General features: G+C 44.8%; 1 long non-coding RNA gene across 1 annotated transcript; it reads right to left on the bottom strand.

Annotated features, from left to right (window-relative positions):
* Positions 1 to 1104: 1104 nt before the first annotated feature.
* Positions 1105 to 6723, bottom strand: LOC129671072 (uncharacterized). Its single transcript, XR_008719311.1, has 2 exons — positions 6380 to 6723; positions 1105 to 2543 (listed from the first exon to the last, which is right to left on the bottom strand). It is a non-coding gene; the product is annotated as an uncharacterized LOC129671072 (long non-coding RNA).
* Positions 6724 to 9661: the final 2938 nt, after the last annotated feature.

Below are 9661 nucleotides of genomic sequence, written 5' to 3'. Positions count from 1 at the left end.
GGAGTTCCCGCGTTCCCCTGGGCCTCCGCTGCCGACCCGCTCCGCCCCAGCGCAGTGCGGCGGGCAGGAGGCCCTCGCGGCTCCCCGGGGCCTCCCCAGGACAGCGCTCCCCTGCTGGAGATTAGCAGCTGTTTGCCGAAGGTCTCTCGGGCTCTGGCACTTTCTGGAAGCAAACACCCGGGGAGCCCCGACCCGGGCGCTGCTATCGGAGCTGCCCCTCCCTGATTCGGAGGCGCAGAACCTTGCCCGCTTTATCTCGCCCCACCGGCTGACTGTGGCGCCAGCCCGGGGGTTGGGGCTCCGAGCTGGGGGCCGGGACTGTGCTAGCGGCCAACTGCTCCCTGGCCCTCGGTGCCGCTCAGTTGGTGGTGCCCGGCAGCTCTGCTCCCGGGAGAGGAGTCCACGCTGCTAACTCGTGCTCACTTGACTCCAAGGCTCGCCACGTCTCCCACACTAACGCCCTCGTGCCTTTGGCTCCCCGCCCTTTGCCCGCAGGCTCACTGTCCCTTCGCCCACAAGAACAGGCACGAAGCGCGCACACCACAAATAGCACCCTTGGCCGGTGTGGATTCCTTTTCGTGTACTCGTGATATAGGTGTTTCCTCTCTCCCTTCAGTTTTCTTATTTTGGAGTTTTGAAAGAGGATCTCTTGAAGCCCCAAGTGGCTTTGAACTCTTAATCCTTCTGTTTCCATCTCCCACGGGCTTATATAGTAGTAGTTCTCAACCTTAGCCAGGCCCTGACCCTTTAGTACAGTTTCTCATGTCGTGGTGACCCCAACCATAAAATTACTCTTGCTGCTACTTAACTGTGACTTTACTGCTATGAATCGTAATGTAGATATGTAATATGGAGAATATCTGAGACCCTTGGGGTTGCGACCCACAGCTTGGGAACCACTGTATTATAGGATCTGCCACTACGTTCTGTTGGTGGTGGTGACTGTTTTTACAATGTCCAGTCTCAAACATACTTCCCTAACTGCCCCTGAAAAATATTCAACTGATAAAACATTTCATCTGTGCCTAGAAAAAAAAAAGCCTAAGGATATTCACTAATGGGGTAATAGTTGAAAACCCAGAGTCACCAGTCTGACCATCAATAGACTTAGCAAAGAAGACCTTTATTCAGATAACCAGCGCTCCATCTCCACCTGGGACTCGGTATTCTCCAAGGCAGCGCCCAGCCACTAAGGCAGGAGTTTATAAAGACAAAGAATACCAAGTTACAATTTTCTCCCGCAAGCAGAAGGTCCTCTCCTGCAAAACAAGCTTTTGTTTATAAAAGCAGAAACAGCAGTAAAAAATTTAACCCCTAACAGCCCTTAATAGTTGGAGCTCTAATTTTGCTTTGTACAGTTCACTTAAGCACAGAAATTTTAAACTTTTAAACATAAAGCTAGCCATCAACATGACATTACTCATCATATTCCCCCCTTGAGTGAAATCCCTGACTTTGTGGCAGGTACCTGTTCATACTGGGACTTATCGTCAGCCTAATAGCTCCTCAGCGGGAATAAGGCATTAATGGCGCTGGGGACAACCTCTATCAGCAGGAGGGAACAGGAGAGCTAAGGGCTGGAAGACAGCAGAGTTATCGGCCAGGAAGACCCTGAGAAAGAAAACCGGAGCCATTTACCTCCTCCTAGTAGGGCCTTTTCACTTTCTATGAGATGTGTTTTCAAAATTGGGCCAATTTATCCCTGATAGTCCCTGAGTGGTTTGCATAAGGCCATACTGTAACCTCCTTGTTCTGCATAAAGCAGACCCAGTGCCCTACCACGCTGTGAGACGACCTCAGCTGACAAGTCCACCTGTTCTACTTGTGCAACAGACTCTCCTAATGCAAATAAACCCTGGGTTATTTGACCTCCATCACCGTGCCTGTTTCCTGGCGAACAGCTTCAGCTGCTGCCAATCCTAAACTTACAGTGGGGGGTAGGAGAGGAAGCATACCTTTCTTTCTGTTGCAGAGGGCTGGAAAGACTTGGGAAAAACAATACTCTCTCCACGCCACACCGTCACACACAAACATCTGGGGAAATAGGAATACTACGATACAAAATTCGGGGGCATAATCACCAAATGTGAGACGTTCATGTCAAGTTTGCATCTGCTCTTCAAGGGGCATCTAGACACATACCCCATAAAAGAGCAGGAGGGAACATAAAAGACAAAACATTTTTAGTCGACAGCCCACGTCAGTCTTATCTTCAGCGGATTTCCTCAGGCCTTCGTGACAGGCGGTTTATCTGCAGGTGGGTCCTCGTCCCTGCGACACACCTGGCCTGGCGGCAGCAGGGTCATAAGAATGATAAGGTATGCCCCTTTTAGTGGGGTCCCAGTTTCCTTTAGACCTAACATTCCAACCTTCTGCTGAGGATAAGGGGCCATGTACTCTCTTCTGAAACTGTTTCTCAGCTGAAATCAGGAAGTTGTTGTCAAGGTCTATGAAGGCTGAAATGCTAGTCAAAGGCCCAGGTGTAGGGGATTTGAGCAGAGGGGGTCATTTCTCAGGAGCCTCTAGAGGGTTTGCTGATTCAGCTGAAGAGACAGAGAGAAATCACATTAGCTGGACTGGTTTATGCATCAGCTTTCAGCAAGCTCCGGGTATGGAGCTGTGTGGAGCAGTTTGTAGTCCACAGCTGATTCCTGGATGGTGTCTGTCAGCCAAGTGGAAATCTGCTGGGACACACATAGACGAGGGACGGAAGTTAAAGTTCAGGAACTTTAAAGTTTAGGAAAGTTAAAGGAAAACCGTACATTTAGAACTTCCCCTCAGGAATAAGCAGTAGGAAGGGGAAGCATAGCTGTGGATTGACAGGGGGGACTTATCTGGAGTCCATTTGACCTGTGACAGGTGAATCCAAGTCTCAACTCCCTAAAGTGTACATGAACTTTAAGTGTACAAAACAAGATAAAAGTTTTAGATATATTAGCATTACCACTATTTGTAATCTGTACAGAAATCCACACTGCAGAAAGCAACAGCAAACCCATACCTTTGATTCAGAAGATTTGGAACCTCCCAAAAATGATTTTGAGATACAAGCATTAACACATTTTCCTCTGTCCAAAGGATGGATGGGGACACACACACACACACACACACACACACACACACACATATATATATATATATATATATACCCTTTATATATATAATATTATATATATTATGTTCTTAGCACAGTAAGAAGCATCTTTTAGTCTACACTTAAAGAAAAGGAAATTTTAAACTTTGATCTTGTAGTAGTAGTCAGTTCTTTTCCAGTGCCAGATTGATAGCTTATCAGAACTCCATTGATCAAAATGTTAAACCTCTGAACCTTTGAAATCATAATGTCATAAATCGTCTCTAAGTTTTATTATTATTTTTTTTAAATTATTTTCTCGAGACTCTTAAAACTTATATAAACCTGAAGCCTTTTTCCATTCCGTCATTTCCATAAGGCACAAGGGGTTGATTACTGAGGGCAGTCAATGCAAAGCAAGTTCTTTAAACAGAGTAGTCAAAATCGCTTAGAAACCTGTGTGTTTGCCTTTCTCACAGGAGGCCTGACAGCTCTAGGAAAGGCAAGGCCTGTGTTACTATGAAATGCATTAACCAGGCAGCTACTGCTAAACTGATAAAGCTACAGCTGGCCGTCAACACCATCAGAGATCTGAGAAGGATCAATCTGAGCAGAAAGTATAAACCAAACGGCCACTGTATCAATAGAACGACAGATCTATGGACTACCTCAGTGGTAATTACCACAGGCTCCTCCTCTGCAGTCTTGGCGATCTCCATGGATGCAGACTGCCTTCAGTCTCAGTGCTCACACAGGACAACATTAACGGGGTGACAGCTGCCTTCAGCTGCCAGACACAGAATATACCAGGGACTCTCCTGTGGGTGAGGTACTTGCAAGGCTGGCCCACCTTGATGAGGCAGAGAGGGCAGTCAATTCTCCAGTGTCCAAGTGGGGCCCTGGAGATGGGTAAGGCCTGGCGCGGTTCCACCCATTGGTTAGTGTTACCACAATCCAGGTGGGGTCATTTCCTTTGGAGAAAAACCTAGGGCTGCTCCTAGAAGCTGGATTGCTTTTCTTTTTGGTCTAATGCAAGAAACCCTTTTCACTAAACAGTTTGATTGCCATATTCAGCAGACCTCTGAGGAGCTTCTAAGGCTATCTATTAAGTACATCTGACTTTAAACAAACTTGTTTTCTAGTTACTTGTTTTAGGCTTCACTTTGAAAACATGTAAAGAAGGTTAAACAAAGCTTATCCCTGTTGATGAATTCCATCTGTTCTTGGCTTGACTACCAGCATAGTTCTGAGCATGATGAAGAATCTGAGCATTTATAAGGTGACTATTGACCTAACTATAGCCTTAAAAAATATAATCCTTGAATCAAAGCTCCTTTAGTACCAAAATAAAACTTCAAATCATAAATGCAGTATAGAGAAACTGTGAATCTTAATTTCTGACCCTTTTATACTACATCAGTATAGAATATCACAGTTTTTTGCATGACTCAGTTTATCTAAATAGGTAAAGCTTCACAAAGTCAGCAGAGACAAAGAGGTCAGATATAGCTGTGGCCCTAACTCCTTAGCTTCACATCTCCTTCCCCACAGTTCTAATTTTTTTTAATCCCATTTCATCCTAGTCTGTTTCTATAGCCTCTGTTATTTTTTATCTAGGAATAATACAGATCTCTCCATCTCAGTTTGTCCAAACCCCTGGCCAGATTCTATCTCATGACATCAAAACACGGCTGGTTTTTTAAAGTCATACTTTTAATCAGAAGCTCCAACTAAGGGTGTGGCATAGTGACCATCAGTTTGGCATCAAAATCCAGCCAGAAGCAAGTAGCCCTAGGCCAAGAGTTCTGGGCTGTCTTGCTTTTGGGTTTGTTGTTGTTTTGTTTGTTTGAGACAGCTTCCTTTCTGGGCCTTTCCTACTTGTTTCTGCTTATGGCAGGATTTTCTGATCTTGGCCCTTTTAAATGGATTTCTCAGGTCTAGTTCCTCTGGGTCCTAAGCTGGTGTCTTTTATTAGCTCAGGTATGTATCTGGCTACAGCCCTCTGTCTAAAGTGAAAACTAGAATCGGCAAAACACTAGAAGAATCTTTGCACATATCAAACCACGGACGCTTGCAGACCCAATGAATTTTTGAGAACATGCAAAGACAAACACTCTGGTTTTACCCATGACATTATTCTGAGATAGAGCCGACCATTAGCCTTATTTTGCAAAAGAGCAAAGAGTTACTGGACACAGTAAACAAAACCTCATTTATGTTGCCTTGATTGGGAAAAATATTATTACGTTTTTAGGGGCTGGAGAGTTGGTTCAGTAGAAGGAGCACCACTGCTCTTACGAGGGACTCAGGTTCAATTCCCACCAACTCACGGATTTCACAACTATCTCTAACTGCGCTGCACCTGTGGTGCGCATGCATACACACAGGCGAAACACATATAAAATAAAAAGCATAATCTGATTTTAAAAATTATGTTTTTAATCATCATAGCCTTTTCAGTGTTGTTTCCCAACTTTTAAAAAAATAAACCTTGTTTTATGATCTTCTTCCTCATCTGTTGTTCATATTGTCAGGACAAGAATCACCAAACAAAAATCCATCCCAATTCAAAGTCAACAAGAGCTGACTCCAAGTTATTCATACAGTACGCAGCAGTAAATTAAGATTACCTATGTGTAGATTTCACCTTCGACACTGATGCTTTTTTTGGGAGACAGGGTTTCTCTGTGTAGCCTTGGCTATCCTGGACTCCCGTTGCAGCCTCAAGCTCAGATGCTTTAAGTTTTAAGGTAACTTTTTGTTCACCGATTTTACAGATCTTTAACCATACCCAATAAACTTACAAATCTTGAGGTATAGAAAGTTTACATAGTCTCACAGACTTTGAGGTAAGAGTCATACTCTAGCAAAAAACTTTAGCATTAAACTAAAACCAAAAACAATATGAAATGAGTAGTTTTGTCTTGCTTTGCTCGCCTTTCTCTGTCCTCACATAATTGGGTGCCCCCACCCCCTGACATGGGACTAAGATTTGGGAGAAACCTTTAAACACGAAGAGGAGCCATAACCCATCTCAAGAGGCAGCTTTTCACGGAGGCAAAACAGCGTAAAACTACAAATCACTATTACCTGCACCCAAGACACCCGAATCCCTGTAAAACTGAATCCAGTGATGGGGGAGAGGACACCGTAAGCTGGAAGGAAGACAGCTTAGAGATAAACAAACACAAACAACCTAAGCAACACAAAGCAGACAAGTCTGTTGGCCACCCAGCTATTTGGGCATCAGCAGTGTCTAGGCCTTGTTCAAGTCTCCCAAGTACACACTACAAACAGGGTCCTTACCTAGACCTCTGGAGGTTTTCTGATGCCTCTTTCCTCACAGTCTAGGAGCTGAGAACCGGTTGGTGGGGGTGGGGGGACCCTCCAAATGCTGAACCTATCTGATGCCGTGGCTCCCAGCAGTCCGGGAGCCTCCAGGGTCCCAAGGCCAGCCAGAAAAAAAGAAGGTGGACTTGGCTGAACACCCAAATCTCCGGGTTCGTTTAGAGATTCACCAGTCTAGCCATTAATAAATATTAACAAAAAAGGCTTTTATTCAAATCCTGGCACTAAGTCTATACCTAGAGTTCACCTACGGGGACTCCATTCCCAAATGCAGCGCCGGGCCACCTCAGCCAGAGGTTTATAAAAGTAAAGAATACAAAGTTGCAGTTTGTTCTGCTGAAAGCAGAAGGTCCTCTCCTGCAAAACAAGATTGTTTACACAAGCAGAAATAGCAGTGAAAATTTTAACCCTTAATAGCCTTTATCATTAATAAGGTCTAATTTTGCAGTATAATTCTCTTAGGCACAGAGATTTTAAACTTTTAAGCATAGTTAATCATCAACAGAATGTTAGCCATCACAACCCTAGGTCAGACGTGAACTCCTAAGTCCAGCGCTTGGGAGGTAGAAGCAGGTGGATCTCTGAGTTCAAGGCCAGCCTGGTCTAGAGAGGGACTTCCAGGACAGTCAGGGCTACACAGAGAAATCCAGTCTGGGAAAACAAAACAAACAACAGCAGGAACAAAAAGTAAAAATCATTACTCACATTGCCTAGGTGTGATGGTGCCAGCCTTTACACACACACAGTGTTATATGACACGGCTACTCACCCCAGACAGAGAGCCCACAACGGACCACAGCACAGATACCACCAAAGTCCAATTTGGTGAACCAATAGATTTTATTGAGATTAGTCTCAGAAATATGGCTGAGGGGTTACTTTCAGGGACTGAAATGAACCAAAAGACAGTTGTGTCACCAAAGCCCACCCTAGCATGGGTGACAGCTCACAAAGCTGGGAACCTGGAGTTTACGGTACAGCCTGCAGACAGGGCACCGGGTGGGAGGGTCCTTTCCAGGTGCCTCAGTTGGTCTAAGCCTCTTCCAGGAAGATCGGGTGATTTCTGTTGCCTCCAGACAGCTGGTCCATCGGCAGTTTTCTTCACAGCTTTCCCGTGACACGGATGTTCAGCTTATACCATTGACACTGGCAGGGAGGGCCTAGTGAATCCTGTCAGTTTCAGGGACTTCCAGAAACCATTTTGCGTTGTTTACCTTCCTGCCTAAGGATGTGTGTCTTTGGAGGAAACTGTTACACAACACCCATCCCCGGGAAGGCAATTCGGCTTAATCAGCCTAATTTACATAATGAATTCCTTCTCAGCCAGGGTAACATTGTGAGACCCTGCCTCAAAGAGGAAAAAGAAATCATTGCCTATAGAAAACACCAAGAATGAGCCAGAATGTTAGTGCATGCCTGTAATCCCAGCACTCAGGAGGCAGAGGTCTCTGTGAGTTCAAAGCTAGCCTGGTCTACAAAGCAAGTCCAGGACAGCCAAGGCTACACAGAGAAACCCTGCCTCAGAAAGAAAAAAGAAGAAAAGAAAACACCAAAATTTACAAACCATAATTTGAGTTCATAAATTCTTTTAAAAGCATGGGTTTTGTGGTTTCATTTATGCTTTAACAATCTCTTTAATGTGAGTTATAGTTTTTAACTCCTACGGATTATTCAAAAACAATTGAAGCTGGTAATTTTACTGTTTCATTAAAAAAAAATGGCAGAGTGTGTACACTGACTAGCAGATTGACTCTCAAAAAAAATTGCAGACTTACTTTCTCTTGGCTGCATAGTTTGACACTCCCAGGATTTCTATGTAAACTTTATGTTCAAATATTCCTTGAGATACATGGAGCCTAAATTCATTACCTGTAATTGATGCAAGCTTCTCCAACTTGAATTAAACCTTTCATCTGCTTAGATGAAAAGCCTACAAAATGATCTGCACAACGAAAACAAGCTTGGGAGAAATTATTTACAAAGACCTTGACACAAAAGAGGGAGCAATATAATAATAGTGAAATAACAGACATTTCTGCATCAAAGGAAGAGGTAAGCGTATAATGTTAACCATTCAGGTTACTCATTAAAACTACCAATTCTGAAAAGGGCCCGGGAGGTGGACCATGCCCAAGTCCTATGTGACACAGCTACTGCCCCGAAGGAATTTACAAAGTGTTTTCATTTCCTTGTTAAGCAGTATTACCGTGGAGTTTAGGTAGAATGAAATAACCATCACAAAATAACTTTACTGGGCATGTATTCTTTCAGGCAACTGCAGAGTACATTCTTTCAAAGGGAGGAGAGCTGTGCGATAAGAGCCCAGACAAGTTAGAGAAAGAAAGCAATCTAATCACAGGAGAAACTCTTCCTCGGTTCAGCTTAAGAGACTGGAACCCCAGTTTCAGACCACCCAAGGCGCGGAGGCTCCCAATCCTTGCAGATGGAGAAACACAATTATCCTCACCAGAAAGCCCAGGCTCCCTCCCTGCCCTGTCATGGCACCCCCTTTGCTATGGGAGTTCCCGTGCTGCTGGTTTAGAAGCAGCACCAGGGGAGCCGAGAAGAGGTTTGCTGGTTTCACCTCCTGTTCTGATGTCAGGAGAGCTGATTTACTGCCAGGCTCATCACTTTTTTTTTTTTTTTTAAAGGGGGGGGCGTGGGGGGGTATTGCTGGGATCCAGCCCAGGGCCTTCAGCATGCTCTAGGCAAAGTGCTTTATCATTCAATGACACCCCTAGTCCTACTGTTTCATCCTCGCCCCAAATTGGCCCCAGTTAGTCTGAAATCCTGCCGATCCTTGTACATTGCCACTGATGTCTGAATTCCTTGTTGTCTTTGACATGCCTGACCTCCACGTGTGCTTCGGATGGGCAGAACATACCGCACCTCAATCCGGAGTTGACCAGGAAGTGTCATCAAAAAAGGCTTCCTAGGGCACCAGGATCGGATACTGGTGATGCCCTGACCCATTGTTCTACCTTCCCTGGCTCTAATCTACCACGTTTCAAGGCCTGAGGAATGCACCAGCTGATTCAAACTCCTCCAAAGCTTCAAGGCTTCTTCCTCTTCCTGTCGCTTTCTCGGTTCTGTTGTGCTGGAGCTGGGAAATCTTCAGACCCTTTTGGAGTAACAATTGAAATCCTCTTTGGTCCAGTACGCTGAGTCTGCAAGTAAGAGCCAATGACAAGCCCTCCTAATAGCAAGCTACACACGCCCCACCCTTCACATGTTGAGTCA

The sequence above is a fragment of the Psammomys obesus genome, unplaced genomic scaffold (assembly GCF_907164565.1).
Source record: "Psammomys obesus unplaced genomic scaffold, mPsaObe1.curated_primary_1811, whole genome shotgun sequence".
Lineage (NCBI taxonomy): Eukaryota > Metazoa > Chordata > Mammalia > Rodentia > Muridae > Psammomys > Psammomys obesus.
Note: the sequence above shows the minus strand (reverse complement) of the source record. Positions and strands in the feature narration are given on the sequence as shown.